The sequence below is a fragment of the Pteropus alecto genome, unplaced genomic scaffold, assembly GCF_000325575.1.
Source record: "Pteropus alecto unplaced genomic scaffold, ASM32557v1 scaffold276, whole genome shotgun sequence".
Classification (NCBI taxonomy): Eukaryota; Metazoa; Chordata; class Mammalia; order Chiroptera; family Pteropodidae; genus Pteropus; species Pteropus alecto.
Genome location: NW_006438074.1, coordinates 6,891,368 through 6,899,540, shown reverse-complemented (window position 1 = coordinate 6,899,540; position 8,173 = coordinate 6,891,368).

Here is an 8,173-nt window from a genome sequence, read left to right as displayed (position 1 = left end):
AGAAGCGGCGGATTTCCGCCTCCCGGGTTCTACCATCACAGGTGGACTGTGCTCTGGTCCTCCAAGATTCTCTACATTTTCCGGAGAGAGGCCAGCCATTTCCATTTTCACCTTATTTGGAAATAGAATCTAAGTTCCCTATTTAGAGGCTTTGATGCTCCCCACTGATCGAGTGTGATGGATCCCTCCCTGGGTCCTGGTCCCTCAATCCCACACTCCTCACAGGATTATTTAAGTTATTTTCAAATGTTGGTTTTATTAAACAATTGCAATGCCCCACTCTGTTTTAATATGTATCGCTCTTATTATAAGATAGTTTAATTATATTAGAATGTTTCTAACGAAAAACAGAAATTTGACAAAGCATAATAGTTGGATTTAACCACTGCCCTTCAATTTTTTGCCCTAAGGAAAATCATTTCAAAGGGTAAAAAATACCTATTAATATTGGAATGGCGGTCTGGCTGTTGCTAGCAGAAACTTGGTTGCAAGTCGTGGGCACCCCTTCTGTTGTCGGTCCCAAAGAGCAACTGAATTGCCCCTGTACTGGAGACTGGAACATTCCTGCACGGTGATTTCTGAAGACACTCCCTGCAGTCAGGGGACAGGAGCTGGTGGGTTGTGACCTGAAAGTCAGCTCTGCTCAGCGCTCTGTTTTTGTAGGAAATGGACTCTGGGACAGGAAGTCTCTGGACATTTGTCTATGGGTGTCCTGAAATTTCTTTCTTGTGATTAAAGTAATTAAAGTTTAGTCAACCCAGAGAAGAAAGGCATTTCTAATTTGGGCAGATCTTAAAACAATTATATATTAGGTTGAAATTGCCCATATGTGGCTTTTTCTATTACTCTTCAAAAATAGCAATTTCATGTGATTCATAGTTTTATATGTTGGTACTTTTGTTCCTATAGTTCTCTTTATAGCCCGAAAAGTCCTATTTTTCACACTTCCCATTCAACAGCTCCTTGTTCACTCACTTTGCAACCTGTAGCATTGAAATACAATTCAATCTTCATTATGCAAAGGAAATAACACCTTTCCTGGGGAATCTTTGCTCTTTCCCCAAAGAAATAAACTCTTCCTCCCTCTTCACTCCCCTTTACAACACTTTGCTGGTGTTCCATTAGAGCTTTTTCCTTTTTCTTTCTTTTTTTTTTTTTTTAATTCTTATTTTTTTTTAGGCGAGGCAACCCTCGGTTGACCTCATTGATTGCAAGGACCTTGTCAACGTACAATCCTTTATTTTTTATTTTTTATGCCTACAGCACCTGGTCTCCAATCCAAGTACTAACTAGGCCCAACCCTGCTTAGCTTCGGAGATCAGACGGGATCCTGCTTGTTCAGGGTGACATGGGCATAGACTTTTTTTTTTTAATTCTGCCTTAGGTTTTAGGTAGCTGTTTAACCTCTTTCTCCCATAGGAGTCTGTAAACTCTTTGAGGGCAAAGACTGAGTCTTATTCACTGCTGTTCCCTGGAACCCAGTACCAGGCTTTGTGTAAAGTAAATCCTAAAACAGTTTTTTTGTTGTTGAATAAATTATCAAATGAATGAATGAACAAATGATTGCAGCAGGAGTGGGACTGGCCATCCCACAGGAAGACTACGGTATCAAGGGTCATACTAGTCTTCAGAGTCTAGATGCTCAAGGGCCTCGGGAGACCACAGAGGACCCACAGCAGCCCCCATGCGTGGTATGTTCATTTTGAGCCATAGTCTTTCCTTCACACACCCCCAGTGGCCATAGATGCTTAGCCTCAGCCAGCAGCTGCCTACTGAAGCTCCACTGGCGGAAGTCCACACTTGCCAAATCCTCTGCGGTGCCCTGCCCAGCTGAGAATCATTTGCTATCCCAGGCTCAGGGACAGTTCAGGCTGCCCCAGATGGGCTACTCAGGACATTCTTATGTTGTGAAATTTCCTTTTCTGGGGACACTGAGTGTCATGAGACATCTGAAGTGTCAAACAGCTGTTTCCCTCTTGGTGTGAGATGGGACTGTCCCCAAGCCCTGTAATGCCTGTAATGCTCTTCTACTACCAGGGAGCCTGGAGGAAGAAGCCAGGCTGTGCTGGGAATGTGCCATGTCTTGTCCCTGATTCAGATTAATTCTTTGCCTCAGAAATTTCAGATGAAATTCCATATACAGATAGAAAACTCAAATCTGTGATTCTCCCTCTAAATTAAATAATCCGTTTATATATACTCCATATTCCAATAATCCATCTGTAATTTAGCAAAGAAATCAGAGTTTTGACTTTTCCTCTCCAACATGGACATCTTGGACATCAAACTTGGACAGTTTTCAATATCTTTGTCATAAAGACTAAGGAAACATATATTTTTAAAATTCAGCTTCAGAAATAAATGAAACAAATGTGAATCAAAACAATATAGTTTTCTTTCAACTGGCATATTTTTAAAATTGATAATTGCTAATGCTGGTGAGATTGTGGGAAAATGAACACTGCCAAGGAGAGTATAATTTGGAATAACTTTCTTGGTGGGCAGTTTGAGGTATATTAAAAGCTCCTAAATTGTGCATTTCTTTTGATCCAGCAATTTCATTTCCAGTATTTTATCCTAAGGAAATAACTTAAAATGCTATCAAACCTTATTGGTTTTAAGAGTTTAAAAAAAAATGGCAACCTGAAAGTCCTAATTAACAATATGATAGAAAACATGGCAGCCATTAAAGTGATGCAGATGGATTATCTATGGGGTTGCAGTGCATTGTAAAGTTTAAAAAAAAAAAAACCAAAATACTATTTAAAGTGAGCTTTTTAAAAGGAAAGTATATATAGGCATAGAAAAAAAACATTACCAGTAGGAGGTGGCATTATGGGTGATTTTAATTTTCTTTCTACTGAAATAACTATGTATTACATTGGCATAAAGATATTCTTAAGTAGTCTGAGAAAGACCCTAAGAAATTGTTACTACTTTTGTTGCTGTCAAGGGGTCTCAACTTTCCAAGTCGGGAGACAGAGGTTCAGTAGCAGGGCGGGAAATTCCTTTTCTCTCCTCCATTCACCTTTCCCAATCTGAGGCAACCACTTCAAAGACAGCCCTTCCCCCAATGCTCTGCAGGTTTTGTGGGCTTTGTAATTTTTGTCCCCACTCACCACCTGCCATCAGAAGAAAGGCAACACCCCCAGGGGTGACCCCATGTTAACATGTCTCCCTTCCCCAGCATTCCTTACCTGATGGGACATGTTTCTACCCGTTTCCAGAGACAAAGACAGCTTACCTATCACTGAAATAAGCAGTCTTTTTTTTTTCTTGTAGATCCTGCTGCTTTGTGAACTTATTTCTTATCATGTCCTGCATAATTTAAATGCCCCCTCACCCACATACACATACACCTCCCATTCTTTGAAATGAGAGTAGTTTATTGTCCTAGTGAACAGTGTACCATTTCCCTGCCCTGAAATTAAGTTTTCTTCCACCTGAAGCTCCTTGGTTAGAGACTCTGAAAGATAGTAGGAAGGTGGTGAGGGACTTGAGGGGCAGGCGGTGTCTGACGGGGTAGGAAATGGACAGGGGAGGGGGTCATTTTAGCAGAACTACCTGGGTTTGAGTTAAATGCTAGCTCCACCTTGAGCAAGTTAATGCACCTCTTTAGGTCTGTTTCATTATATGTGGTGCTACAGACAATAACGGCACCTGCTGTGTAGAGTTGCTGTGTGGATTCCACACTAAGTGCTTAGAACCTAGCTTGGTACGTTTAAGTGCTTTTTAAGTATCAACTATTATCGCCGTTACTTTTAAAAGTTGGTAAAATGCTCTTCCTCTTCATTCTCCTTGCAACTAATGACAGTGACGTTTGTGTGGATCCTCTCGAGGAATGGTGGGTGCTAAGACTAGGTGGCTGGCACAGATGACCCTAAAACATTTTCCCACCCAACACTTAGAGAGATGCATCCTGTTACCAGAGCAAGTTTAAGTGTGGCCCGATTTTTTTTTTATCCCCAAATGCCCTATATGTCACTTTACTCACACCCTTACCATTTGTTGTAACTGCCCCAGTACTGTCAGCCTCTCCTACCTGGCAATGACCTCTTTACCTCCATGTCTTCTGCCTTTTCATCTTTAGATATCCATTATTTCCCCTCTCCCAAACTGTTCTTCCACTTCTCTGTCTCAGGGTGGTGCTGCTGCTCAGCTAGCTGCTCAAGCTGTCCTCTTCCCCACAAGACCAACAACTTTCTACAAGGTCTCCAGGTACGGTATGCCTTATCACTCTAAATTCTCTTCCTAAGAGATGAAGAAAGCTTTCCACCTCTGCCCACGCCCCACTCCCCACCCCGCCCCAAATGCAGAGCTTACTAAACATTGTTGCTTAAAACTGCTAAGGCACTTCCTGTTGCTCTTAGGATGAAGTGAAACTTCCCAACTTGGCTCCCTAGGGCCTCTACAACCTAGCCCCTGCCTCCCTCCCTCCCTCCACTCATCCTGAGTCACTTTCCCCTCAGCCCTGCCATGCAGCAGCACTAGACTCCTTTGTTTCTCAGACTGAATGTGCTTTCTTCTGCCTTTGCACTCACATGCGTGGTGTCCTGCCCCTTAGCCTCACTTTCCTGGCCCTTCACATCTCAGCTTAAATGCCATTTTATCCGAAAAGAGCTTTCTGAATGTGCCCCCCGCTTCTACTTCCCGAATCATAACCAGCACTGCACTGCCGTCTGCCTCCCCAGCACACTGGAAACCAATGCAGGCCCCCAAACAGATGCGCTTGCTCACCGATGAATCCCAGCGTGAGCACGGATTTTGTGGTCCCTCGTCATTGTAGCATAGACTGTCCCCCCATCCCATCTCCTCCATCTCTTGCCGGGCACCCCTCTCCCCAGTGCCACTGCTTCTTCCCTTCATGAACTGCTACCCACATCTTCTCTCTTCAATCTAGGGTTTCTACTAAATCTTTATGGAAGGATCACATCTCTCACAACTACCTCATAAGAACTTTTTTTTTTATTATTTAGAAATGCAGTTATATACATAGAACAATTAAAATTAAATTAAACTTTGTACAAATATTAAAATACTATCTTCACACCCACTGCAATGTACAGGATACCAAAAAATATATATATATAAAATAAAATAAAGCAAACCCAAACTGATTGAGTGACATCCTGCTCAGAGTCGATGATGTGTCATTTTGAATCATTATATATGAGTACCATTCTGCAAAAATCCCATAGTGGTGCGATAAGAAGCCAGGGCAGGGTGTGGTGGGCGGCCACGCAGTTTGCCTCCTTCTCTCCTTGCTTGGTGACCCAAGTGCTTTGCCCCTGTGTCTCCTCCAAAGACCTCTGCTGCCTGGCGCATGGCTCCACCCTGGGGTTTCCGTTCAAAATTCTACTAGGTTTTCAACTGGAGATTAAGAGTTGTTTCCCAGCAAAGCTGAGCCTGCTGCCTTTCCCCCTCAGTCCACACATCTGCCAAGCAAAGTTCTTCCTGAGCCCCTCGCTGGGCACCAGCAATGGCTGTCCAAATGCTGGGAGCCAGGAGCCCCAGCAGGCCCCATGAGAGAAGCTTCCAGCCTCACTGTCCCCAGCAAGCACACCTGGAGTTCATCAGGAAAGCCTGCATCTCACTTCCCTTCTGGCCCTTTATTCTCTTTAAACAGGCGGGGGGAGCAGCGGGCAGGGAGGGAGAGGCAAGGATGTAGAAATGTTTGCAGCATATTCTACTGTTGATGTAAGGGTGTTACCTGGGAGTGAAAGTGACATTGTTGCATGGAAAGCACTGGTCTGAGAGCTCAGCTGAGACTGGGAGGGGAAAGGCTGAGTGCTATGGATCCCCGGGTCACCACTGACGAGGCGGGAAGAGTATCCCGTTGTCTATCTGCCATCCAGCTTCTCCACGGAACTTTAAGGCGGGGGGGCAAGATGAATGGGGAAGATAACGTTAGTTCCAGTTCTGTTTGCAAATGGAGTGTTAGGAGAACGACACCGAAATGCCTTAAACAACTGAGAGACTCACAAAGTGGCCAGGACTCAGCACATTTCACAGTTCGCACTGAGTGAAATGGGAACAAAGCACACAAAATTCGGAAAATGTAAGAGATAGAGCCTACCTGCTAAACTAAGGCATTGAAAGGGATGGAAATTTTAAGTGATTTTCACCATATACTGGCCCTTGTAAGTCACTGGAATGTGACTGCAAGTTGCCAGGATATAAAACCTGTATTGAGTCAGCTCACATGTGCAAATAAATACCTTTTTAAAAGTCCTTTGGTGCTAACAAGCCCTCTGCTGGCCTCCCCTAGAGGCGAGCCCCAGGGAAGCCAGGCTATGGAGTTTTCCCACCTGCTGCAGGCTCCTCTGGCAGTCTCCTTCCTAACGACCTCCACCTGACACCCCCGTCTCTCAGCCAGGCTCCACCTCAAGGCAGCTGTGAAGTCCCTAATCCCTTAAAAGGGATAAAGCCCAGAAGCCCCAGAAACAGCAGCACATGGCTGAGGGCTAAGAAACTGCTTGGGGGAGGGGGGACTAACAGCCGTCATGGATGTCAGTAGCAATGAGAGGCCTGCTCCTGCACCCACAGGCCCAGGGCCTCTGGGAGGTGGGCCTCATCAAAGTCAGTGAAAAGAGGGAGGCGGGGAGGGGAGACTCCCATTTACCCCGACCTCTTTCTTTCCTACCATGTACACAGGTCTGGGCTTGTGATCCCCAGGACAGTGTCAATGGTGGGTGAGGCGGCTTTTCAATTTTTCAAGAACTGTCGGTAACTTATGTGGCTGAGTAAACTCAAACAAAAAGTGCAATCTCTTAGAAGGGAAAAAATTCAGAATAATGATGTAAAAAAGAGTAAGATCTTTAAAAATATATATATCGTAGGCTAGAATTCAGGTTTTGGAAGAGGGGAAATAACAGCTGCAGGCTCAGCAGTGAGACCTGGGACCCCCCACCATCTGCCCCTGCCTTCTTTGTTGGGGGAGACAAGGACACACACACACATCGCCCCGTCCCGTGGAGGTGGTGCAGAGCCCCAGGGCCCAAGCATCACGGTGAGGCAGCTGGATCTTTAAGGACCCACCCTCCAGACGGGCCCAGAGCCAGTGACTGCTGGCAGGCACTCTCTGGAAATGGCCTCTTCTGAGGCCAAGGACAGCTCCCTGGTTCATTTCATTTCCCTCAGAGGCTTCTGTGTTCTAGTTCTGGCACCTTCAACAACCTGTTCCACATCTAACCATGCTGGCCTGGGCTTTGGGCACAGCATGCGGGGGGCTCCTGGGTGGGGAAGGGGAGAGAGGTGGGAGTGGCCGACAAGTACAGCAGGCACTGCCCTTACCCTGAGAGAAAGAAAGACTATGAATGGCCAGGAACGAGCGGGTAGTAAAGTGCGTATGTGAGAGCAGAGGCAGGAGGCTGAAAGGCCGTCCCCTAACCTTCAAGGCCACCCACTTCTGGAGCTACCCTGTTCGGTCAGGTGCTGAAAATACACCAGGCTCTTTATAACTTTTACCACCCCAAACAGAAAGGCTTGGAGGAGAAGCAGAGGTGCAGCATGGGGTCAGCTTTTAAGTTTCCCAGCCGCAATGCTTCAAAAACAAGCATTACTTAATGCCACACCTTCTGCAGATGGCAGCAGTTTGGCCAAGCTCTGCCAGCTCAGCCTTGTCGGCACTCAAGACATAGCTGAGGGAAAGATCTCAGCAGAAGCACCTGGAACACTGAGCCCACTCCTTCAACACCAGGGCCCCAGAGCCAGGCTGCTTTGCAACTATTCACCCGCTGCAGGCCAGCAAGGTGGGAGTGTGTGAGGACAGTCTCTCAGCCCCTCCCCCAGCTGCCGGGAAGACTGGGGAGTTGTCAGCTGTGACAGCAGGAGGGGACAGCAGGGGAGGGCAGAAGTAGGAAAAGCAGCAGTGCAGCAAGCAGTAGGATGCTTCCTGGGAACAGTTACTAAGGCACGTGGCTGTGGTGAGGACGACCCTCATGACAGGGGCTGGAGCTACCTACAGCTGCCTAGGGACTTAGTCTGTGCCTCTCAGGTTGCCCTTTGTCACCGTGAACACAGACGGGGCAACCCGCCCTGACTGCCAGTGACCAGATGATGTTCTGTGGCCTATCAGTGACTCCCATCTCAAGGATGACTCACTTTAGGCCCCTGTGGGCAGCAGGAAGCAGAAGCTGCCTGGGACAAAGCCCAGGAGGCTGCAAGCAGCCCC